Below are 27,290 nucleotides of genomic sequence, written 5' to 3' on the forward strand. Positions count from 1 at the left end.
TGGCTCTTTGATGGTTTTAGGTCTTCCCTTAGCCTTGGCAGATATCTCACTCAGTTGCTGGGCTGTCAAGGCAGTCTGTGCCCACTGAAAGCAAGCTACACACCTTCTCTTGAAGGCAAAAGCAATGAAAAGCATCTGTATTGGCAGCAGTGCTGCTGTCACTCCATCACCACATCCTACACTCTTCTGGCAAGAACCAGAACTTCGTTTGTTATCAACAGTGTGATACTCTTGGGAAGTGGCTACATGAAGAAGCATTACCAAGAAGTTCTTTCAGTACTGCGACCTGGACTACTTGTACAACAATGCAGGAAAAGTGCATGTCTGGGCAACCATCAGCATCAACCTGTTGAAACAAAGCTAACACACAAACACCTGGCGTTCACAGAGCATAGTGATGGCAACTGTCCCGATGTGATGGAACTGTTCAAGCCCATGAAAAGCATGCGTGCTTCCTCTTGCACAGCAGGACAGCCTAGTCTCTGGGTTCTGCTAGGAGGTTTTTCAAGTCAGTGCGGAGCAGTTTTTCTCTGTCTGTGGCAAATGTCCCAGCAGCGCTGCAGCATGCAGAACAACCAGGTTCAGCAGAAGGCCCCCTGCCCCTCCCCACTTTCATCCCCCACAAGCAGCCTGCCTTATCCCATGTGTCCATGATTAATTTGAAAATTCACCATGAGGACAGTGTCCACATGTAAAGCCAGCACAATTAGCCTGCAGCTGATATTTCCAGGCGTTTTATGAGCCATCAGCTAGCAGGCTAATTTCTGGCTTAATTAAAATCAGTCAATTGGTTCTAGGAAATGTAATGTCATTGTTTCTTTTCTATCATTCAGATCTATTATTCTGAATATTTTTGCTCACAGATGTTAAATCACTTGCACATGTCCTTGGCTGTTAAGAGAACTATTACAGGGACCTTATCAGGAAGTGAGCTGACAGTCGAAGCGTTCCTTTTTCAATTTGATTTTCATTGATACTTCTGTTTTGTGCGATGCTGCCTTTTGCTGCACAATGTGCCTCTCACTGCTGCCCCAGGAGCAGTCTGCTCATTTATTACCACAAAGCCAGGCTGAAAGAGACACCTGAACATGGTGCAAAGAGTGTGGCAGACAAAGGCAGGTCCTTTCTTCAGTACATGATGGAATGAAATGAAGAGCAGGCCTTCATATCAGCGGGCAGACTGCTGGAATCAGGTTCCTAACTCATCAATTTCCTCTGGGAATGAGATCAGACAGTCCAAGCAGAGAGTGGTAGCAATCAGTTCAGGAGTGTCTGACATAAAACCTTGGATTCTTTATAGAATTGTTGTCTATTGCTAAGGCCCTAGTTATTTTCTCTTTAGATGTTTTTTCTATTCTGTTGTCTTTTCTTTCTATGTCAAAATCTGGTATTATACTTCTTAAAAGAATATCCAAATTAATAGCATAAGTTTTAACATTTCATTATCAAAGCTGATGTCTTCTAACTGCCAATTACATATTAAAAACGGCCATGAACAGTTTAAAAGCCTTGAATGGATTTCTTCTAGTAGATCTTGCTCTGAAAGTACTGAATTTGCACCATCCCAAGTTGTGTGTTCTCCTGTGTAAGAAGACACTGCTCTGTTTTTAACAGGGCTTAACATCTGAGTGCTGTCCCTCAGCCACAGCTAGTCAAGGTGCCAGGTATTCACTTAAACCATTAATAATCTTAATAAGTGCAGGTTTGTGTCAGCATATTGGAATGATGAACACCTAATCACAATCCTCTTCAGCTTCGCCCAAGCTTCAAGGGTGATGGATAGATGCCACAAACAGGTGAAGGACAGCGGGATCTTAAACTGCCACAGCCTTTTTCTGGAGAATCATGAGCAAGAGTCTCAACCTAAGGCAGAAACTGCGAACTTCAGCTTTTTCCCTCTGGATGCAACACTGCAAGACATTAAGATACACATTACAAGAGCCAGTCCCAAAAAGCAAGTTTATGATGTAATTAAAGTGGATGTTGCAGTAGAAGCAGTGGACCATCAAGGCATTAGTAGCTAAAAAAGGTCTACTCCAACAGCAATCACTTGGGACTGAGCCATCAGTCAGAGCGTAGCAACATCACAGGCACTGATAGTCTCTGTATTTGTTGTCACTACTCACCAGTAGGGAGGTTGCTCCAGACCATCCTGGACAGAAAGGATGGTGATCAATGAGAACATGTTATATACAGTTTGCAAGAGTAGTTTAGATGGTTTGAGTTCCTGTCTAGTAAACAAAAGTCAAGTTCAAACCCCACGTACACCTCCCATCCAGCTTCAGCCTCAGCACACCACAGGCACAGACTGTGTACATTTTTATGTTAGGGGAGACATGGTGTCCAGGGAAGCAGTTTACCAGGGCGATGGAGCTCATCTGAGACTTCTCTCTGCATTGGAAACTGGACTGCACACTTCGTGGCAGTGGGCAAAATGCTTCCACACTCATTCCCAAGCAAGAAAATATATCAAATAACCCAATATGTGACAATAGGAAATGAAAGCCTGCCAAAAGCTCATTAAATTGAGATATAACCAAATTGTACTTCTGAAAGAGAAAGCAGGATGTTGTTTAGGTACTGCTTGATCCTGTGTCAGCATACTTCTGGTAAGTTGTCAGCTCCTGTGCATGGGGAGAAGACAATGAAATAAGAAGATGCTCAGCATTTGTTGGATCAGGGTTTCCTCAGTGGCAATTCAAGAACGTTTCACATATTTTTGTTTTTCAGAACCAGTTTTGATGCTTATTTTTATTCTGCCAGAATTGCCACTGAATAAGTCTTTGCATGGAGAGAATAGTATTAAATCTGAGTAAGCATATCAGACTCTGACCAGCAATCACTCATTTTTATTTGCATGTAAAGACTGAATGCTTCACATTTGTCCACTTCTTGCTTTCTTTTTTCCCTAGAAATCTCTGGAGACCAGAGCACATCTGTTTAGCAGGCACAGTTCCCAAACTGACACATACTTTGAGTGTCATTCTGTGTCCAAAATCTGCGTGCTCCTTTTAAAATTATTTTTGAAGATTCACTGTCATTAAATGTCATTTAAAACTGTCAGATTACACTTTGAAAGAGTCCCAGGATGAATGCATTTCTTGTGCGTGTTCTGAATAACTTCTTAAAACCCAATGTCCAGTCCAAATATACCCATTCTATGACTAATGTCACTAGAAGGTTATATTTAGAAATGCTTCTAAAATCTGCTTCTTTTCTTTGTTCTTCTAAAGGAGAGTGTTCATCGTGGGCTTTGATGTGAGAATCATTCATAGAAGGCTTTAAGGCCAAGGGCAGCCACAGGGCTGACCTCCTGCCCTCCAGACACGTGGACACCCTGTAGGCTGCTGTTAGTAGACCTTTTCACTCCACTGGCACACAGTGGTGTCAGTGAGTCCCTGGCTGAGCGTCTCCTTTCTGTCCCCTATGGCAGGCCAAAACTGCTGGATCAGGGCCTTCCTGTCCAGCTCGGTGTCGCACAGGGCATTCAGGATGAGATTCTCCACTGCCACTGCTGACCACCACTGTGTCCCAGAGATGATGTGCAGCTCCTGGTGCAGCCAGGGCAGCACAGGGTGCCGATACTGCTTGAACTGAGCTGCCCAGACCTCAGGCAGGAGACTACCCCCCCCAGCACACCTCTGCTGCTGCACATGCACCCTGTGGGGCACTGGTTGCCTGAGCCATACAGGCCAGGGAAATGCAGGTGATGGCTGTAGGGATAGGTGCCAAGGGCTGCTGCCAGCAGTCTCCAAAGCACAACCCAGCACCCAAGCCAAATGCTAACTCCAACTCCAAGCCTCACACGTGGTTGGAAGAAGTGCAGGCACGACATAGACAGGTCCAGGCTCTGCTCGTGCCCAAAGATGAGCAACGAGGATGGCACAGTCATCTAGTAGTGGGGACACCTAGTCTGATAGCCAAAATTCGGCATGGTAGGGAAAGTCATGCTGGCCTTCCCTGAATGTCATTGAATGTACTGCATCATCAAACACCATCATTTTTTTGACATTTTATTCTTGAATGCTTGCTACTATCAGCAAGGGTAACCAGCACCCAAAGTTGCATTCCGTATAACTGCAGCTTCTCTGCTGTCCTCTAACTGTCCCTTCACTGATGGAAATCAAGTTAAAGGCTGAGGAAATTAAGGCATTTCTAAATCCATCTCTTGGCACTTATAACTCTGGTAACCAGGCTCAGAATGGCTCATTATAATGACTAAATTAATGAATAATTCAGAACCACTCATGGGAGTTTCCCTCAGCAATTTTCCTTCACATCTCACGTAGTGAGCAGTGAAGACAGCTACGATGTTGGCTTTATCACAACTTAGAGCTGTTACAAGAAATTAAAAGATAAGAATAGCACCACGTGCAATTTCAAGTAGAAGTTATGTTGTACATGGTGATATCATGCCAATGTTCTCAAGAAAGCATTCATTTAGTGTGCTTAATGAGGGCAATTTGTCAACAATTTCACACACCATTTGCCCAGAATCCTCCAATGCGGCATTTCACTGCATGCTCCTCACCCCCCCAAATAAACTGCAAGTTGTATACAGTTTTGCCTGTCATTAATCATCTTTTCAGCACTGCAAGTTCAATGCTGCTTTCCCAGTAGGAGACCAAGGGAGCAACCTAGCCAACAGAGGGAAAAGTCATGGGAAAATAAAAATATAAATGTTCGCTACAACAACAAAAAAAAGATGAGCACAACCCCCCCAGCCCTAGCAAGACCAGTTCCTTCTGCCCACAGTAACTGCTTCCAACAGCACTTTCTGCAGCTCTGCTCTTTACACGATTTGAGAATACAAGTGGGGCTTCTCGCAGCTAAAAAGTAAATTCCCACCACCCTCACCCCAGTTTCTGGGATTATTACATTTTTGTTTTCAAGTAGGTACAATTCTTTCTAAAGAAAACAAAAAGCATTTATTGAAACTGTATCTGCAAAAGGCTTGACTTAATAACTAACTAACTTAAGAAGCCATTACTGTTGATTGTCAGCATTTTTCTGCTAACCAACACGCCTGAGGGAAAAGCAGATGGAAAGTAATTAATAAGACCAAGAGTGAGGTTTGCTGGATGTAACTGATACTGTTGGTAAATCTGAGACTCATAAATGATTCTCCTCAATGAAGGGAGACAGATGTTTCTGCAATTTCAGCAACGTAGGAGAGAGCAAGTAGAAATAAAAATAAACAGTGAGCCCACAAATAAGAAGTGCAACAGATATCACACACTTCCTTCTTTTCTCTGACACTGCTGATAAATTGGAAGAATTTAAGAAGTGAAGAGAGGGGATTCTTTGGAATAATCCTATTAAAATCATTCTATATGCCAATAATTTTAATGTATTGCATCTTATGCAGACTTGTCTAGTAAGAACATGAGCTAAAGAAAGCATTAAGTTTGCTTCTGAATACCTGAGCTTTTAAGGAAGCATGGGATGAAGGGCCACTTGTGCAATAAAAGCAGAAATGGAGTGATACAAAAAGGCAAATAGGTGGAGCTAGGCATTCACCCTTAGCACAGGATCCCTCCCCATTCAGGGACAGGCATGCAGGGAGGCTGGGAGAAGGGGAATTATCGACAAGTAGATTAAATGTACATAAGAATATTTGGAAACGTAAAACAAACAGATATTCTTTTTAGAATCTTTATCTGCTTAAAGATACGAATATTTAAAAGCTTAATTCATGCTGAATAAAGATTTCTTTTTAAATCACTTTTCTAACCATTCTAATACCTTTTTTCTTGACAGCTGCTTCTTGGAAACCTATAAAGAGCTATCAATGATTGTCCCCCCTCCACCATGCCCCCAAGAAAGAGCTTGCCTCCCCCCACCCATGTACAAACCTTTTCCAATTAGTCAAATAACATCTATTGCAGAAAACAAACGTTGAAGTTTTTCATATTTACTTCTAAACTGAACTTTTTTTCTGGCAGCAGTAGTACGTGGTGAGCTACCATCACCACTCTCAAATTTAATAAAGAAAATGCATAGAAGCTCCAGATGCGAGCTTTGAAATCACACCTCTGGACATAGTTTACAGTATGGTTAGAATCAGAAAGGTATTGTAAAAATGACACCAAGAAGACGTAATATTGCCAGCCACAGAAAATTCAATTTGCTCTGTTAACAAGGTGAAAGGCTTTTTCCATTTCTTTCTCTCCCATGATAGAAAATTCAGTGTGGCGGAATGGCTGCAGAGTGCATTTCTGAGTCAGTCCACCCCTAGGGGAAGAAAAATCAACTGTGAACATTCAAGAGCTACCTGGAAATCACTGGAAGTTATGAGCTGTACTCACCTTTTATCAGCAGAATGCGCTCAGAACCTTCTGCAAGGAGGATGTGGGAGAGCCATGGGGAGCTCCGCCAGCAGCTTCTCCTGCTACAGACATGGGAGAGCATTGGTTTCATTAACATCTTGACTAATTTTGTTACTACATGGTGACATATGGACACCATCTTAAGATACACGATATGGAAGAAAGTGGATGAAAGGCCGAGATGATGCTTTTGTCTCCATGCAGATCCATCAGTAGCAGCAGAAAGTCTATAAATAAGTGAAAATAAGGGGCAGAGGGAAAACCCCACCCTTGGCTCCACGTTACAAAGATGTTATTTTGAAGTGACTGAGGTTCAGGAACAAAAACTTTCTAGAAAGAAAATCAGAAAGTCATGCTCAGGGGTCTCTCTCATGAAAAATCTCACTACAGCTCATATAAATGTTGTGGAACTTTCTGCCATGGGAAACTGTGGAGATACACATCGTAGGCAGATTCAGAAAGGATCACACAAAGTTGTGGATAGTAGGTCCATAAACAGAAAGAAAACAGAATGGAGTGCACCCTTTAACATCTGCGAGCCATCCTACAGTGGGGCAATACAAGGGGAACAGACCAAAGGAAGAGAGTGCTGCTGAAGAGAAAATCTACCAGATGAGATGGTTCTCTGGCTGATTGTACAGAGCTTTTACAGTATTTATGCCCTTCTGTTCAGGCTGTTAATATCTGTCCTGCTCTTAAGTAGATTCCAACAGGAATGTATGTGAATGTATGTGACATTCAGCAGACACACCTCAAAACTACTGAAGTATGCCATCACGTTTTCTGTACTGAACACAGCTGCATTAGCACTGATATTTTATGGGCAGCCCTACAGTTATTTCATTATTTCAGAAGCCTGAAGAAAAACAGCATCGTAGTTTCATGTCCTTTTATCCACACTCCTGTCTGCAAAGACAGTGGTATCAGGCACAGTCTCCTGCTTAAATCTGGTGTCTCAGCTCTGTCCACCCCCATACTGTTGTTCCCTAATGCATTCTTGTGACAAACTTGGAACAACATCTGACCTTTGAATCCTCTATCCACTTCTCTGCTGCCTGCCAACAGATCTTGGCTAACACTTAAAGAAGATATCTCACCACTGACCTGGCACCCTGAGTTATCAGCCTACAGCGAGGCCCCTGCAGTTTTGTAAATCAGTTCTCTCCAAGCACCCCAGGACTCCTAACCTTGCACACTCATAGCCCATGTGTATTGGAGCAGTGCGATTCAGCTTTATTATTGAATCCTTATTAATTCAATGTATGTGTTCTTTTGCCTTAAAAAATAAAAGCACATGTCTGAATTGAAACAATTAGAAAAGCACAAGGGACTATAAATGTTCAGACTTGTATGCTGAGTGCTCTCTGTAAGTTCAGACAGGTTGGTGGGGGCAAACAGACTGATCTCACAAGCTATCTCAGGACTGTCATGCCCTGAAAAGCTATGCCTGCACCTAGAGACACACTTCTTGGAGCTGTCTACTCCAAGCCTTTTTGAAGATGTTAAAAATTTTGTAATTTTGTGTCTTTGGATAAAATACAAAATTCTTCTAAAATTTAGAATTTCACACAGAACAACATTGCCCAGTTAACAAATCACAGCGGGACTGTCTGTTTAAATAGATGTATTGTTTTTAGCCAATTCCATCGCATTATACAATCACAGAATAATCTAGGTTTGAAAAGACCTTCAAGATCATCAAGTCCAACCACCAGTCTGACCTACTGAGCCCAAACAGTAAACTACATGAAATACACAAAGTGTATTTAATACAGCTTAATATTTCACTACAAGGTTTTGGGAGGGGGGTGGGGAGAAGAAAAAAAAAAGAAGAAAAACCCATAACTTTTTGTATTATTCAGATAAAGGAAAAGAGAAACTTAAATTGTTTCCCAATAGACAACTCAAGGCTATTTCTGACCCTGCTTATCTATTTAGTAGAATTTATGTGATAAGAACAATTTACCCAGGATGTCCCCACACTTCTCAAGAGGGTTTTTCCAAATATTGGACTGGAACCTTCCTTGCTTCACCTTGCTACATTCACTGCAAACATGTAAGTGATCAAGTACCTGAGCCTTCCCCTTACTCTTCTCACTTTTGAGATGAAACTACTCCACTTCATTTAGTCCTTCCTTGTGAGAAACGTTGTTAAGAGTCCTCCTCATCCTTCCCAGTGGTCTTAGTCTTTAAGTGTCCCAAAGTGCAGCAGCTAGAACCACAGAATCATTTGGATGGAAACGACCACTAAGATCGTAATATCATCAACCTATCCTCACCATACCTAATAACCATCTCACTCAGTGCCATATCTGCACATTTCTTGACTCCATCACCTCCCTGGGCAGCCTGTGCCAACGCCTCACCACTCTTTCTGAGAATAAATTTTTCCTAATATCCAACATGAACCACCACCCCCCACACACCTTCAAGCCATTACCTCTTGTCCTGTCACTGGTTACCTGGCAGAAGATACCAAACTCTATCTTGCTACTACCTTCTTTCAGATAGTTGTAGAGAGCAATGAGGTTTCCCCTGAGCACCCAAGTGAAACCTTCCCACAACAGGACCCTTCTCACGCAGGCACCGCTCCCTCTTGTTCCCAAGCAAGGGCTCTGCCCTTATGCAGCAGCCTGACATTGTTGATTTACGTTCAGCTCTTGACTTGTCTACAGGCTCTGCAACAGGCACAGGCAGCTGCACTCCCTTGCCTGTTTAAATTGCTGCAGTCCTGGTGGAAGTGATAAATTGGCTGTTGTAGATTTATAGTCAGTTAGCAGATGATTCAAAATTGCATGCATTTCACTTTTATTTTTTCTTTATTTTATCCACAAAGACTGAAACTTTACAGTGTTTGAAAATGCCACAACTTTTTCTTTCCTTCTTACACTTCAGTGAAAGGCAGGTCAGAGAATGCAGACCCATTGTACAGGACAATGCACATCCTGTGCATGCTTGTGTCCAGAACACCAAATTTGCCAACCCTCATGAGTACAGAGCTCATCCATAACTGCTTCTTTCTTATATGGAAATGGTTGGCAGCTTTTGACTGATTGCGTACTTAAAGCTAAACTATGATCACAGTTACCTGAGCAAATTGGCCAAATGAAGCAACTAGCAGAAAGGAGCCCTGGGAGCACTGTGTGCAGACAAGCTGTGTCCCTCACATTGAGTGGCTGGGGGTTGCACATGGAGGGCCTGTGTGCACAAACCCAGTGGCTGGTGCAAAAGCACTGGGACAGTGAGGGTCCTTGGGCATGGAAAACAGAAACAAGCATGGCATGTTAATGGGAGTCTTTACATGAAAAACTGTAACACGTTAGTAATTAAAAGCTTTTTTTTTCCCCCTCAGAGTCAAGTTAGAGAAGCAAAACTCCTTGAGGATCTCAATTCTAGCTGCTCACCAATTTAATTCCTTATTGCTGAATACTGCAGTCAAAAACACTGGCTACAAAACGCTCCTCCAAAAAGCCAGTCAGAGTTGGCATTCATTCTCAGTACAGCTGGCAGCACATGTCACCCTGTTAGCTTGTTCCCAGCCAGCTTTAGACCCGCAGGTGAGCACACCCACGCAGGCCAAGGTACCCATGAGGTCTCCCTGTGCCTTCACCACCTGGTTCTACCATCACTGTGGCAGTGCAGGAGCTGCTTTGCAAGAAGATCTACACCCAACCATGGGGTTGGCCATGGGCTGGCAGCACAGAACACAGGCAGTGCTGAGTGGCAGTAATTCAGTGAACCTGAGCACCAAGAGATGTGTGCCGTGGTGTTGTAGGGCTGGGGACAGCTAGAAAGCAAAGGGCACTTCATCTCCTCATGGAGGAGGTGCAATTCCATGGCATTTCAGGAAGAATGAGCAATTTATTCTATCTTACAAACTCTCTTCTGCAGCACCGTGCTTATGAATTATCATCGTTCTTGCTGCCAGTTCTCCATTTTCAGCCTTCTCTCACTGTGCACTTTTTTCAGAGGAGCAAATGGTGGAGTCTCTCTGAGCAGAAGAATAAAAGCAGAGCCAAGGATGCACTGCTGACTCACCAAGTGAACAGTACTTTTTATTTTTTTAAACAAACTTGTTAAATATACAAATGCCCAAACACTCACATCAATTTAAATGATTTGCAGAATGCCTCTAATTAGTGCATCAATGGCCCAAGGAAATAACACGCTATTATCAAAAAAATGATCCTCATACAGGGAAGGAGAACATTCACTCTTTTGTTCGAGAAAATTGTTCTTAATGTTTTTTGTTTGTTTTCTGAGGAGCTGCTTTGCTGGAGATGTTGAATCTTTAGCTTGACTGGGAATTACCCGGAGTCACGCCTCTCCTCAGAGCTTAAGATTTAAAGCACTCTGGACAACTGGCCTCATGAAGGCTGTGCTGGCTCTCAGCATCCACTTCAACGCACAGACTTTCAGTCATGGAAAGCACATTTAGTAGACCAAGTCAAGCTGTGCAAGTAAGTGTTCTCTGGGTGTTAGGTGAAGAGGATCTCAGAGTGGAACTATCTCAGCCAAACTTTATTGTTCATCTATCTTACTGCTACAGAATTAAATGCAACCACATCTATCATCAGAAACCTTTTCCTCTATTAAAAACTAGACATCAGACACTGACTGATTGGGCTATACTGACTCGGTGATGGAAGTGTCAGCAATGTGTCTCAGAACGGGAGCCAAAAGCATGAGGAATAGTTCAACTTATGGGGTGCTGCTGCGAGAAATCTAAGAATTTATGTAAATCAACCCCAGACTGTGCTGTGCAGGGAGAGAGGAGAACTCGAATACCACCATGCAAAATAATGCGGTCCTACTGCATGCTCAGGCTTGTTCAGTTTACTGCAATACCCAATCTGCCAATATTAATTTCTTAATGAAAAACTTGCATCTGGGACACTACATCACCATCAAAGTGACAAAACCCACATCCTGCTTAAATTTCACTCACTTGAATGACATTTCCATGGAAAAATCGCTGGAAAAAAGAACCCAAACTACAACAGAAGCAGACAAGGAAAAAGCACTGTGTTTATAGAAACTACAAGCATATCTTTCTTCAAAGTCAGATCAACATTTTCACTAGAATCTACTCATTAAAAACAATTAAAAAAAAAAAACCACCCAAAAACAAAACAAATAGCCAACAAAACTAGAATTGCATAGAACTACTGAGATTTTCTGTTGAAAATAGAATCCACATTTCTACAGAATACCTCTGATAAAGAAACAGGTCCTTTAGTAGTAGGAGTGAAACAGTTAAATTCTAGATATCCTACATACTCCCACCTTTCCCTGCAGCTGAAGCTGTCTGCACATAATTTGAGAGCTGAATTAAAGGAAAAGAGTACAGTATACACAACACATTAAACTATGAGTATGAAAAGAATGTATGTGAAAATCTTGCATATTTTTTGTTTGCCTTTAATTAGAGATGGATTCCTGATCTTGATTATCCTTAGCAGAAAATCAAGACCAGCCCCTGAAACCAAACAGTCTTCCCTTTGTGGGCCTCCTCCTGATTTATGTAGGGCTTTAAACAACACACACACACACACACACGAAAACGTAGAGCTGAGGTTACTATTTTTTTTCACATTAGTTGGTTTCTATGAAGATGCAGATGGGCCTTTGTTTTAGGATATTTATTTCTCTTTACACCTTACAGTGCAAGCAAACAGAGCTAGGAAAAAGTACTACTGCAAGCAATGTACTTTCAAAACCATATTTTGCTAATGATTTTAATTATCTTTCGAGCGATGATCTCCCCACTTTAAGATGTCCCTCATGGCAACTCCTTTTGTTGTTGTGGATACTACTGAGCCACCTATAAGCAATTCAGAAGTCCCCACTACAATATATTTTGTGATAACTGGTCTTGGTTATCTCAAAACTGAACATAGCACCCTGATCACTGGATTGGATCATTTGACCTAACGTGGCTCCAGTCATTTTGCAACAGTAATTGAGCCAATGGCAGAAGCTGCAATTCCAGCTGTGACAAACACTCAGTGGAATGCCAAAGCTCAGTTTCTGAAATAGGTTACCTATGAGGTTCACAGCTGGCAGGGGGCACGATAGGAAGATGGTAAAATGGCAAAGGGATGATTACAATGCTAGGAATAAATGCTATTAACAGAGGGAAATGTGGGTTTTACCGTCACACATTTTATCTGCATGTTCTCTTCTTGCCTGCACAAGGAAATAATTGAGACCCAGAGCTCCCCCATAAATCCCTGAAGAGCGTAGAGTTTTCTTTCTTTTCCATGGCTATAAAGAGGAGTAATACAGGGAGGTTGAAGCCCTCCATTCCCATCACCCCCTTAGGAAATTGAGCCATTCTGCCTGCCCTCAGGAGGAGGGAGAGATGGGCTGATCTCTGACATGCTGCAGAAGGAGGTCTTTCCATGGGATGGAGTGCTTCAGAAAGCATGCTGAGCCAAGGACAGAGGGAATGAGATGTGGGCAAAGCAGGAAACTCATCTGCTTCAGTGCAAAGCAGCAACTACATTGCCACGAGGGATGCAACGACCCAACAAGGCGCTAAACTAGATGTATGCTTTGTATTGCAAAAGGCATTACACAAAATGTCTCAATCATTTTCCAAAATGAGAGAAAATAGCAGGTCAGTGTAACATGAAATGGACAGACCCTGGTCAAATTCTTATTAACCAAATAAAGAAAAAATAGAAAACCTGTTTCACATTTATGCTTTCTTCTACAGCCATAGAATAACACATTCACTTCACGGCACTGACAATTTCTGAAGTTATCATGAAATCAGCCATTATTCCTCATCTCTGTTTTACAATTTTTTCATCTGTTTCACATTTCTTGGCTCTTTTACACGGTACTTTCAACAGAAATCTGACCACCATAACTATAGCACTCATACCATGCAACTAGCTCAGAGGGTATTTATGTCTCATCAGTGAGCACACTTAAGGAACACAAGACTTAGCAGCATGATACAATCTTTGTCATGGCAGATTTCACTTTGCACAGCAAAAGCCTGTGCACGGGCATGCTGCATAAGGGGGCAGCAGCCCTTGCCAGCAGAGAAGAGCACACAACCGCCCCTGGTTCAGCTGGCTGCAGGTCTGTGTCTGCCATCCCGAGAGTCAGCACGGGTGGGCTGTGGAGCTGCAGACATATCTTGAACCCAGTGCTCCAAGGTAGTTAGCAACAATGTTAAAAGTCTGGAGGAGTCGTTCCCCTGGTTTCATTTCCAAGCCCTGCAGCGGTGAATTGCTTAGCCAGTAAAGAAACTCAACCAAATCATTCCGCATGCAGATAACCTTTCAGCAACATTCTTACTTTTTAATTTGAAATTTACTTGCTGTTCCAATTGCTATTATAAAAACTATATATATTTTTTTAGATCTTTAACACTGAAATTCCAGATTCTCCTTCAATTACCTTTAATGAGGTAACTAATATCATTAGTCACATCTGGCTTATTCCATAACCTTGTGCAGACAAATAGGTGAAAGCTTATACTTGTCAGCCACTTTCTGACATGCATACTACCCAGTCACTTTACAATATGGCTGTATGAAATATTTTGTGCATGATTATCATTGGCACATGTATCCTCAGAGATCTAAGAATGTGGTGCTGGGCATGAAGAAAATAACAAAGGTACATTGGGAAAGGAAAGGAACCAATCATAAACTTCCAAAGTAAAGTCAGTATAATCATCGTGGAATTTAAAAGTAAAGGTTGTTGACTCTGCCTAAGCCCTCCCATGGGCCTGCAGTGGCACACCACACAGCAGAAGGCACAGGAGAATGAAGAGGCACTGCACAACTGCATTGCAACTTGTACCACAGGTTTGAAGGTAATCTCAGTAATAGATGTATCTGGTTCTTCTGACTGTACTGTGTTTCTCTCCCGTGAAAAGAAGAGAAAATGTCTCTAATGTCAGAGCAATAGATCATTATGAAGGCAAAGTTTAAATTACCAAGTAGAATTCTGTACTCTCGAAGCACTGCTGAGTCTCAAACCTCAAATCATCCTCTGCTTACCTGCTGTTTGAGAGCATGTTCATGTTCCCATAGGATAACCCAGAATACAAGCACTATCTGCAAGACTGTACTGCAACAGATACAAAGGGTGAAACTGAAAACGATGCAAAGGCCACAGAGTCAAACATCACAAGTCCCTAACTTGTGGGTGCCTGGCTACCAGGGAGGGATCCAAAATCCAACTCAGATTTTAGGGCTCCTTTTACAGCATACTGCAAAAGTTACAGATCTGACAATGGAATCCAAACTCAGCCTCTAAATCAGAAGCTGCTTAAAAGTCAGACATTGAGTTGATGTCATTTAAAACTACCTGATAAAAGGAGTACTCATGAAAGCAATGAATGAAGAGGGAGTGGGAGGAAGAGGTCAAGTTGTTTGCTCTCTGCTGCTCAGATGGCTTGACATTAGAAGCAGATGGCTGAGTGTCTCCTTGGGAACCAGACTGCAGGTCTCTCCTGAAAGCAAAGGAAGAGCAGAACAGCAGAGATGGAATACTAGGAAAAGTACAGAGTGGTTCCAGGAACATGAAGTTGAACACAGCTCAAGTGAATGTCCACCTCATTCACAGGCAGCCATGCCTAGCTCTTGCCCTGCAGCTCAGATTATTTGGTGTTCTTTGTTGCAGACATGACCAAAGATGACTGAAGTTTAACTGCAGCACACTAATATGACTAATAAAGCAATTGGCAAATTACTTGAGAAATGCATGTGTCAGACCAAGGCAAGAGTTGAATCTGAGTTTCCCACTTCTCAAGAGAAGAAATGTTGTAGTTGCTATCTTGCTCCCCTTTCCTGCTTAGCATGCACAGAACAGCAGCCACTGTTGCATTAGTAGGCCCTCTCAAGGTAGGTCTGTTCTGAGAATATCTGCAAGGTTAAGTTGCTCATAGCAGTCACACAAAGAAGGTACAATTACTTGATTCTAGACAGGGACTCTACCATAGGAATTGGCCTGACACTTAGGCCTTTACAGACCAAGGTGCTTACAATCAGCCAAAACCAAAATGGGGGTGAAATACAGTACCTAAGCACACAGATTACAGACATGCTGAGCTGGACCTCTGTGGATTGATTACTATTTTCCTACTTGAGACGCATGTAAGGACACACATTATTGGGAGGGAATAATTCCATTCAAAAATTCAACCTAAGCTGAATTAAAAGCATATATATAAAAGCAATTGGAACATCAGACTAGAAATTTACAGTCTATGTAATTCACTGTGTACATATACAGTGGAGTAGCTGCATGAGATGACCCCCTCAAATATCCCATCATAGGAAAAGCTTACCTCAAATCCTACAGAGGTTTCCAAATGCATTTAAGTTTTCTTTAATTGAGGGGAAAATCTTTTCATTTCATACTCTTTGGTAGTTATTTACAATTAATTAACTGAAGGTATGTAAAATAAGCTAGTGGATAATTACCTAAGAATACAATTGAGAACTCCTGTGAAAGTACTCTCAACTATGAGAACAGTAATGTTAGATATTTATGCAATGTTAAATACATAAGTTAATTGTTGATATTTGAACAGCTTCCAATCCAGCAGACTTGGAGAGAGAAAATGAAGGCCAGGAACCAGACTCAAGCAGGCACTGGTGGCCTGCTGGCAAAACACAGAACACACTGTTTTAATGAATTCCATGGCTGAAACCAAAGCTTGGTACAACCAACCAACCATGTTTGTTTAATACAATTGTGAGCCCTTTCATAGTCTCATTAGATGGTGCAGAAAAGAGATTAAAGCATACTGTGTACAGGCATGTCATTTTCATTAGACAAATTCATTTAAAGAATTTTTGCCTGATTAATCTAGTCTTGAATGTGTGAAGCCATTAACTATGTTTATTTTCTATGGGTTTCTTTACATTTTGATTGGCCTTGGAACAGTCTTTTCATAGAATCAGAGAATCACAGAACAGTTTGGGTTGGAAGGCACCTCAAAGCCCACCCAGTTCCAACACTGTGCCATGGGCAGGGCTGCCACTCACTGAATCAGGCTGCCCAGGGCCCCCTCCGACCTGGCCTTGAGCGCCTCCAGGGATGGGGCACACATAACATTTTGGGCAGTTGTGCCAGCACCTCACCACGCTCTCAGTGAAAAATTTACCTCAGTATCTAATTTAAATCTTCCTTCTTTTAGTTTAAAACCGTTCCCTTGTCTTGTCTACCCACGTAAGAAACGGATTTCCAACCTGTTTATAAGCTCTCTTTAAGTACTGGAAGGCTGCAATGAGGACTCCCTGGAGCCTTCTGTTCTCCAGACTGAACAAGCCCAGCTCCCTCAGCCTGTGTTTGTAGGAGAGGTGCTCCAGCCCTTTGACTGTCTTCACGGTCCTCTTCTGGACCCTCTTCAACAGCTCTACATCTTTCTTGTACTGGATAAAATGCTGTCAAAATTTCTATTGCATAAAAATCCTTAAATCTCAGGAAAATTTTTCAGCAGCCTTGTTTAACCCACCAGCCGTGCAAGAGTTATGCAGAGACTTAGCACATCATTGTTTAAGAATTGGCAGTCTCGTGCAGCACAACGCAGCCTGAGGTTCTGGACATACCATAAACCCGTCTCAGTGATACTGAGCCATTATTGTCTACTGGGGCATGCACATTAAATCTGTGATGTACACAATGGGTAGAGCACGTCTCACGGTGCAGTGATAAAATCCAGACACCCAAGGCATCTGGTATGCTTATGTTCAGTGGCATAATTAGCAGTAATTTCCCACTGTTGCTACCACTATTAGAATTTAAACATGAAAACAATGGAAATGGCTTCATACTCACAATCACAACCAAACTAGTCAGACTGCAGAGCCGAAGACATAAAAGAACTGGAATTATCATAGTGTTTGATAGTAAGACAGCCAGAATCAGCATGATGGGTAAAGAAACGCATATTCTGCCAGTTGCATATCTGACTTGATCATTAAAAAAGCTGATGTTTTGGGTAAACAGTTAAGAACATGTGTTGGTTTCTTAACTATGTTGTACATTGTGAATGTATTTCCAAAATAAGACTTCTCTCATTTTTTAAAGTTCAAAGCAGTCAAGTGAAGTTAAGGCCATGATGTTCATAACCATGTGATAATTTTCAATAGTCCCAAATTTTCTTCTATTTTTTAAAAAGACCCTTTTTCAGGCAACCTCAGTTCTTGAAATAGAGACACAGATGCAATGAACTGGAGCTTGTTTATGTGAGAAGTATGTTAGCAGGTAATTTTGGCTCATTCAGCAGTTAGAAACCAGTTTTCCATAAGATAGAAATCTACAACAGCATGACACAGATGATACATATTCCAATGTACCAGAGCAGTGCTGTGGTCCAGAAACCACCAGCAACTTCCAGCTTTGCTTCCTATATTAATCATAATTAACTACTAATAATACAGTGTCAGTGGGTCTAGCAAATTTGCTAGAAGCAACTACAGTGCCAATTTGCTGCAAAAAAAGGAGAAAGTCAGTGATTTGTTAACCTACAATAATAGCATTAGCACACATGGACAGCTGCCAGCAGAAATTCAGGACAACATGTGAATCTGCTGGCTGGATCTGATAGGGCTGTCTTTATGAACGTGCACCCAACAACATTGGCTCATTTCCCTACCTCAGAATTTTCTCACCTAGTATGTTTTCCAGTTATCTTACTTCCTATTAGCATATCTAAAGATAACTACTAGCACAACTAAAACAAAGTTAGCATATTCAGTCACTATTGTTCAGCTGCTTCTTAAATAACAGTCTTATTGCATTTATTATTTACTATTATTTAGATAATCTTGTTGCATCTTAATGCATTAGAGACAGGACGAGAGGGAATGGCTTTAAAATGGAAGAGGGTAGATCTAGATTAGATATCAGGAAGAAATTACTGTGAGGCTGGTGAGACACTGGAACAGGTTGCCCAGTGAGATGGTAGACACTTCTTCCCTGGAATCACTCCAGGCAAGGCTGGATGGAGCTTTGAGCAACCTGGTCTTAGTGGGAGGAGTACCTGCCTATAGCAGGTTGGAACTAGATGATCTTAAAGGTCCCTTCCAACCCAAACCACTCCATGATTCTGTGACATATTGAAGTAACTCATGCTAGTGAAGAGTTTAGGCCTATTAAAAGAACCAATAGGTCTGTACAGCCAGGCTAGATGAAAGAGGTAAAAAAGGAGGGGAGTACAAAAGGGAGGCAGAAAGACAAAGGAGGAAGTAAGTCTAGCAAAGGGCTACAAAGATTATGAGAGGCCTGGAGCATCTCCCTTATGAGGAAAGGCTGAGAGACCTGGGGCTCTTCAGTAGAAGAGACGATTGAGGGGGAATTTTATCAATATTCATAAAATATCTAAAAGTTGAATGTCAAGTGGATGAGGCCAGGCTCTTTCTGGTAGTACCCAGTAACAGGACAAGAGGCAATGGGCCTAAACTGGAAGATAGGAAGCTTCATCTGAACATGAGAAGGAACTTCTTTACTGAAAGGATGATAGAGCACTGGAACAGGCTGCATAGTGAAGTTGAGTCTCCTTCTCTGGAGATACTGAAAACCCATCTGAATGCTTTCCTGTGCAACCAACTCTAGGGAATCTGCTTTAGCAGGGGGTTGGGCTAGATGATCTCCAGAGGCCCCTTCCAACCCTTATGATTCTGTGACTGGGAGACAATAAAAATTAGGAACCAGATGAGAAAGCATAGAAGAAAGATAGAAACCTAATAGAAGACCTTGTTTTGTCTCTCATACTAAGTTCCCTTGAAAGATGCAGAAAATATGAATGTTATCTACAAAGCTGAGATTCTAGCTTCAGGCAGCTTCTCCACAGTTCTGTGCCCTGGGCAGAATCTATCCCAAAGACAAAATGCATTAAACTTAGCACAGCAGTGGAGTAGCCTCACCTTAAATATTAACTTTTGGCCAGGCAGTTGAGCAAGATGGTCTTTCGAAGGTCTTTCCCACCTGAACTGTTCTATTCTGTTCTATTCATCATGATAGAACTGAAGATTTTGGTGAGCATGAGGAGACGTTCCCTCTGTGGCAGCCAGTTACATTTAAGAAGTTGTAAGCATAACAATTACTGCCAACACGCCATGCTCCATGATAGTCCTCACATACAATTAAACAACAACAGTACGAACACGCTAAGGAAAAGCCAGATGAGAAAGAAGGATAATGGGCTGGAGACTCCAGTGCCTGTGACTGATCAGAAGGGGGACTGGTAGATTAGTGATCCAATGGACTTGGTGCCAGATATAAGCATAATAGAACTGGAATCCACTGTGGCAAGCTGGTTTCTCTGGAGCAACCTTTCCCTTAGGACTGACAGCAGAGACATCTGTAAATAGAAAGACCAATCCTATGACAAAACACACAATCAAGATCATTATTGTACTTCTTAGATTGTGAATTAACACACGTGAGTTAACAAAAGCCTGTTTTTTAAACGGCAAAGAGAATAAATATATTTTTCTACCCTTTTATAACTGTGAGGACAACCAGAAAATGCTTCCAAAATTGATACCATACGTGCAGATTAAAAACAGGCTGCAAGCCAAATCCTCCTCTTCAGTTTCACTGGCGGAGCCCAGCAGACTGCCACAGAGCTACGCTCGAGCAGCAGGGAAAAGAATTTGACCCTTTGACTGCTGCATCAAAAGCAGCTAACTTCCCACTGCATTTGGCAGCCTCAAGATTAAGAATTACAAATGGCTTTGTGCTCAACGCTGTCTCATTTTTCTGCTTGGGCAGATGGATGCTGACGTCCTCCTGCTCTGCTCTCTCTGAAATCACATTCCCTTTCCCCTGAAGCAGCATGACTGGCATCCCTAGCATCTTTACTCTGTGCCGTGTACATATTAGACCATCGCTAATGAAGGAAGGTTTTTCCATCTCACTGATATGTGAATATGTACAGCATTGCTATGCAAAGGTGAAAAAGCTAAGAACAGTAGGATAAAGTACACGTCCTTGCCACCTTCCTTTCACAGTATCACAGAATCATAGAATTGTAGAGGTTGGAAGGGACCTCCAGAGATCATTGAGTCCAACCCCCCTGCAAAGCATGCCTCCTACAGCAGGCTGCACAGGTAGGCATCCAGGCTGGTCTTAAATATCTCCAGAGAAGGAGAATCCACAACCTCCCTGGGCAGCCTGTTCCAGTGCTCTGCCACCCTCACCATGAAGAAGTTCTTTCACATATTGGTGCAGAACTTCCTATGTTCAAGTATGTATGGCCATTTCCCCTTGTTCTGTCCTCACAGTCTGCTGAAAAGAAGTTGGCCTTGTCCCTTTGACTCCCAGACTTATGTTATTTATAAACATTAATAAGATCCCCTTCTTTTCTCAAGGCTGAACAGATGTAAGTCACTCAGCCTTTCCTCATAGGAGAGATGCTCCAGGCCTTTATCATCTTTGTGGCCCTCTGCTGGACTCTTTGTGGAAGACCCCTCTCTTTTTTGTACTGGGGAGCCCAGAACTGGACACAAATCATCTACTTCATCCACTAATCATTTTCCTAACAGACAAAACCTGTCAGAGCAACAGATGACGATTTTTCAGTGGTCCTATCATTTAACTTGTTCATTATTCCAAATGGTTTGATTTCATACTGGTGTACTCAAGTACAACAATTGCTATCAGTCATTTTAAAGTCAAATGTTAGGTTTTATCTCATGATCACAACCATTTTATTTTTAAGCTGTACGTTCTATATATGAATAAGAATTTAGATTCCCAAAAGAAGAATATATGGTACTTGGTGGTAAAACTAAACCTTGAAATGTGATTCTTAAATTAGCAATCCTTATTTACATTGAGAAATGCTGGAATCCTTCTGTCTCAGTAAGGGCCGAGAACTGTGCGATATATTAAAAAAAATATTTAAAGTGAAAAAATAAATAAGTACAGTATGAAAACACCCTTTTTTTCCCCACCAGATGCAGTACACGCTGCACTCAGATACCTTACAAACACTGACCCTGCTAAAGCCAAGCAATTTTGCTTTCGCTTTACAAAGAAGCTGATTTTGAGTCTTGTAGGTAGCCTCAATTTGACCTTCAATGTGCCAGGATCCAGACTGAGCTAAGAGCAGCTGCCCAAGTAGCTTAGAGTCATGAATGCTTCTTACCCAGACCTCAGGCTGATCCTGAACTCGGGATTCAGGTTCATTCATTTATCTACATAGTCATATTTATTTGCCAATAAAACAAAAGTACGAAAAGAAGCCAGAAAGCATACTTAAGGAAGCTGAAGTAGGCAAGGCATAAATAGAACGATATAGCAGTCATGTTTCCTGCAAGCAGGTGACAATCATCCTCCCTTCCAGCTTTCATTTCCTAGAAGATGAGCAGTACTTGTAAATCACAGGGGTGTACCTAATGCAAGTGGTATTTTCACTATCAGATCTAAGTTGCAAGTATTGCACTTTGGGGTTATCACTTTGTCAGCGGCTGCTCAGAACTTTTTAAAGGAAGCTTCCCACATCCTGCAAGAGGAAAGTCAGCTCCTGAGTTACAGATTAGTGCCTGAAAGCTTGAGGCTGGGCAGTGAAGCTGCCCGTAAACCCATTCATTTTGCTACTGGTTTGGAATTTGTTGCAGCTTAACTGGACTCCAGTAACAGTAACTTGAAGAGTCATCTCAAATCCTAGAGCCGTGGGATGACAGATGACCTGACAAAGCATAATCCCGCTTTCAGGCACATCAGATACGGCACTTGATCGAAGTGAGAGAAGATACAAAAGTGCTCACTGCACTATTTGCAGGAATGGCCCTTTGAATAGTTCAGCCAGCAGAGTGATACGATGAGCAAAACACTGCTGTTCAGCAACATCTGGCTTCTACAACGGGTAGTGATTTTTTAAATGGAACCAGCTTGCTGATCACGTGCCAGCTGGACACAGTAAGAAAGGGACAGCATTATTTTAAATGAAGAAAGAGTGAAGAAGATAGATGTTCAATGAAATCCAGTTGAAGACCCCAGGATGAAAGTAGCTGCTTATGGGAACATCTCTCAAAGAGAATCTCTGAAGAACAGAAAGTCAAAATGTTCCGGATGCTTATGCAGCCAAATACTAATCTTAACATGTGGCAGATAATTTGATCATAGATAATACATTCAAAATTAAGTTGGCTACCCAGTGAGCAAGATGCTTTTACTTAGGTGTTGAACAACATCAGATCCACTGGGAGTTCAGATGCTCAACCATTTGAGATGTACTCAGAAGGAAGAACAGCATTATAAAGTAGTCAAGACTTCCCACTATCCTTTTTTTTTTTTTTTTTTTTTTTTTTTTACCTTCTGGAAACCAAACTTTTACATGCTATACAAAGCAAAAACCTCTGATATACAAATAGCGTTATTCGGAACATAATATCTTCAAGAGATCTCTTGTTAGGCACTATGTGCAATAGACCAAAATGTAAATCACTGCAGTAAGTCATGAATCGTCATAACCACAGTTTCTGTTGGCTTGCTGGAATCTTTCTTAGACTGCACATGATTAGTGTAAGTTAATGATATATGCAGTCACTTTTTTAGTATATACAAATACCACTGTTGAGAGAACATATTTTAACAGATGGAATTGCCAATAAGCACTTTCTTAACTTTTTTTTTCAGAGAGAAAAATCTTCTCTTTGAGATTAAGAACAGTACATAAGTGAAAATCATTATTTCACATCTCAGAATTTTGCATCCGTCTCTGATAATAACTAAATTCCCTTGCTCTGCACTCAATATTATTTCCCACTTGACTTTTCATGCCATTGGGATCACTAGAAACTTACACAAACATATGTAATTATAGGCAAAGGTGAGATTTAGATTTGTCTCTGGACTTGTAGGTAGCTGTATTGTTTATTTTTTTAGTTCTTTTATGGTGTTCACAAAATAGGGAGGTCGTTCTTGTTCCCATAGGAAGATTTTTTTGTCAAAAGACTCAAATCCTGAAACACCATACTCTGGGGTAAGAGCTAACCCCTTACAAAGGATGCTTATAGGATTGAACTCTGACAAGTATGAGAGACTTTTTCAGATACAGAAGCTTTTTTTAAAAAAGGAGATCCTTAAATTCAAACCTAAAAAATCATACAAGACTTGCATACAGCAGCAGGTGAGCGTGAGATACACCTGTAACTCAAGTGGGGAAACAAAAGCAGACCACAAAGGAATATTTGAACGGAAAGCTTTCTCAAACATATTGCACCCTCTGGCACATCTACCAGACATTTGACCACAGCATGTGTACACAACACTGTACTTAAATGATACGTGTTAGAGATAGAACGAAAGAACAGATAGAAAGGACAGACCAGAACAATTTGCATTTTGTTCTCCTAATAAGAGTCACACATCAGACAACATAAATACCTTGAAGTTCAAGTCCTGTAGAAACAAACCAAACGTTCTCCCCCACCCCACAACATCACAGTTTCTTACTTTCCAAAAATCCTTATATAAGCACTTTTTTTTTCAGCAAGCAAGCAACAAGCCAACCAAACACTTGGGAGAGTTCTGAAACATGACAGGGTTCTGATGTCAGCCAGAAAACAGAATTCATCATGAATTAATAAAAAAAAAGTGGGGAGAGGAGATATTGTCAGTAGGTTTTAATCATCTACGATGAAATAATGGAAGGGAAAAAAAACAGCAGGAGAATAGCAACCCTAGATGTTTTCATTTGATACTGCAAGTAATGCAGACAAACTGTGCACTCTATGATGTTTAGAAGCCTCTAGCATCCAAAACTCAAGTGTACCAGGAACTCTCTGGTCAACTTATCACTTTCTAAATCAGGCTGTTTCTCTCCTTTCACTTTTCAAACACACTGGCTTCCTATAACATTCTATAAATGGATAGCCGAGATCAACATATCCCATGTTCTGGCTGTTCCATATATTTTATTCTTTTCTTTTGTGAAATCCACAGTTGAGTGACAGAAAGTTAGATTTGGGTCCAGATTAAATTTAATCAATCTTAGCGTTGATCTCAAATTTAACACAATAACTTTCCAGGAAAGAATACTTTTATCTACAATAGCAGTTCCCAATTAAAATAGTCTCTCTTGCTTGAATGCCAACATTAGAGATGAGAGACCAAACTATTGTGCTTTGCTTGGCTGGCTATCTAAGTCTTTCCACTGGCACTTTCTCAAACTGACGGCAGTGGAGAAAGGCAGAGGCGGCAACAATATTCGGAGGTTTGCTGTCATGATGGGAGAGAGAATGGAGTAACAAGCAGTGCCATGAGAAGGGATGAATAATGTCGGGAACCACTGGTGTAGAACTGGTTCTGATTGAAACGATCCATAAACATACTTAAAGCAAGAAAGATTTTGCACTTTCCTCAAGTACACTCCCTTGCCCCTGCACACACACCTCTCATTATGGACTTAACATGCACTGCAAACTTCTCCCTTTCACAGTGCAGTGAGAGAGTTCTGAAGTTAAACTCTCATGTACTACTGCAAATGTATGCGTGTGCCCCTCCTATCAGAACACAGCCAACAGCAAAAAGGATGTGATTTACATGTAAAGGAGATTTTAAAGACTACCATCTTGACCCTTCACTAAGAAAGTTGGGAAATACCTGACAGTCTACTTTTTTTTCCTTCAACTGATGAACAGAACTGCTAAAGCCAACTAGTTGCCATCTTCTCCTGTCAGTAGCTATTTGTCAGCATCCTGCTAGCTGCTGTGAACTTCCCTCCCTCTGCCACTCATACATACACACTCCTCGTTCAAACAACAGTGATAATCTCCATGTTGTTCTACATGGGAGTTTGTTATTTCAGCTCTTTAGAAAGTGCAGATAACACAGAGAATTAAACACAGTCCATGAGGAATCTCCTACAAGGTGATTCTTCAGGAACTGTTTTTGTTCTCAGCTCCCAGGTAACTTGTAAGAAGTTTTCTCTCAGAGCTTGCTGAACAGTTCTAAATAAATAAATAATCAAACAAAATCCTGCTTTTGTTTCTCTTTCCACTTTAACTTCTGTGCTTCAACAGTGGAAGCAACTCCCACGTTGCCAGGGGACATGCTCACCTCAAGCACAGATGGGGTTACTTGGCCTGGAGTTCTGCAGACTTCTATGACTACTCTTGCCCTTTGGTCCCACTTGTGTCCTTATCATTCCTTGGGATGGAGACAGAATGCTTCTTCTTCATGTTTCTCTGTCCTCTGGTATTTAGGCAAAGCAAGGAAGCACAATACCAGGGGTTAATTTCACTGTACTTCTCAGCCAACAATCTTTTATATATATATATACACATATATATACATAATATTGTATATATGTTTTACATACGTTGTGTATATATAGCATAACATACTCTATATATATGGGGTTATTGTAAAAGATATATAAATGTATATGTAAATACATATATCTACAAATGTCCTATAGGTCACTCTGAAAGTAATGCTCCCTATTTATTTCCAACAAATACATGAACACAAATACAAGAACATAATAACAGAATTTGGTAGAGCAAATTCTCAGCTGCAAAACACTGTTTTTTCAACACAGTCACCACCACGAGCTCTGCATTTTCACCAACCATGAACATGAGCCGACATGAGGTACTGGTAACAATCTGCATCAGCAGAGGTGACTCACTGTTGCTGTCGCTACTGCTGAAACCACCACCCACCATCTCACTGTGCTCACGTTCGCTGTTTGGTCTCCATCAACATTCATCGAGTGTGAATGAATGTCAGTGGGTACCATTTGTTCTGCATGGAGGAATTCAATAGCACGCCTTTGCTTCATACGCATTCCCATGTCAGACACCATTCTGTCAGGCTGCCCCTCTGCTGCCATCTGTCACACAGCAACAACATGTAACGAAATACTGGCAGAAGGTACCACCTCTACTGCCATACCTCCAGCATCCACCTCTGACACTGTGGGCCAGCACAATACAATAAGAGGCTTTATTTTCAGAGAAGCAATTATATATATGTTACAACTTGCAGATTATCTCATTAAGAATAAGCTGGGGTAAATGACATTTTCTGCAGCCATGTAGGTCATCTACAGCAATGTTCTTGGCTGCATAGCACAAGACCCTGGGAAAAGATGGAAAATGTCCCTATAGCGGAGAAGAGAGAGAGATACAAACAGTTAAAAGAGAAAAACAGAGAGAAGGAATGGTGCATGATGCCCATGACTTCAGGCAACAGCAGACTGGGAAGCAGAAACAGAGGAGAACATTATCTGGTCCTATGAAGGGTAAGCAGTGACCAATCGAAGTGAGAAAGGCTAATAGAGAAGATGACACTGAACAGATCCATGGCTTTTCACATGGACAGAAAAGCGCTGCAAACACAAAATTGTCAGGGAAGTAGCTGGACTGGTGGGGAGTAATGTCAGGTCTGTTGTCTCAGCTCCATTTGCTAAGTCCCTGTTTTCCTGAGAAAGCTGTACAGAAGCAATAGGATGTAGTTACAGGGGTGCATATAGACAGAAGCTCTCACTCTTTGTTCACTGAATAAGAAAAAAGAGAGAAGCTACTGAGCTTCTTATTTTTTCTGGCATCCTATAACCCCCAGCGCAAGCAAAGATAAGTGTTAGGTGCTTTTGGCTTATAAACAGCAAGAAACAGAACACCATCCCAATGACTAACATACCTAGATTAATTGCGGCTGTGAGGGAGAGAGGTAGGGAGAGGGAGGAAGGGAGAAGGAAGGAGATAAGGAGAGACAGTGTGTAACAACTGCAAGCTCTCTCTCTGTGGGTAAATTTATGACAAAACAGAGTATTTTCTGCACCTCCATAGCTTCTGAGGCTGTGAACCAAAAGAATTGTTTTCTTCTTACCATGTCTATCTGCAGTACCCAAGAGGTTATGCTTTACTGTGTTGTTACTGGAGATACAGCTTTTTCTTATCACAGCATAGAAGAGTCGAGCTCCCTGTCCACAGACAGCAACCTATGCATCTCTATGGCTTTAAGTGA

At 41.5% G+C, this 27,290-nt stretch overlaps 1 long non-coding RNA gene across 1 annotated transcript in view; it reads right to left on the bottom strand.

Annotated features, from left to right (window-relative positions):
* Positions 1–1,667: 1,667 nt before the first annotated feature.
* Positions 1,668–27,290, bottom strand: part of LOC149918457 (uncharacterized) — a 29,378-nt gene continuing 3,755 nt past the window's right edge. The window contains exons 2-4 of the long non-coding RNA XR_016465474.1: positions 25,377–25,511; positions 6,309–6,391; positions 1,668–1,910 (exon numbers count right to left, since the gene is read on the bottom strand). This is a non-coding gene — a long non-coding RNA (uncharacterized LOC149918457). The remainder of the gene's footprint in view (positions 1,911–6,308; positions 6,392–25,376; positions 25,512–27,290) is intronic.

The sequence above is a fragment of the Phasianus colchicus genome, chromosome 3 (genome assembly GCF_987193195.1).
Source record: "Phasianus colchicus chromosome 3, bPhaCol1.hap1.1, whole genome shotgun sequence".
Taxonomy (NCBI): domain Eukaryota; kingdom Metazoa; phylum Chordata; class Aves; order Galliformes; family Phasianidae; genus Phasianus; species Phasianus colchicus.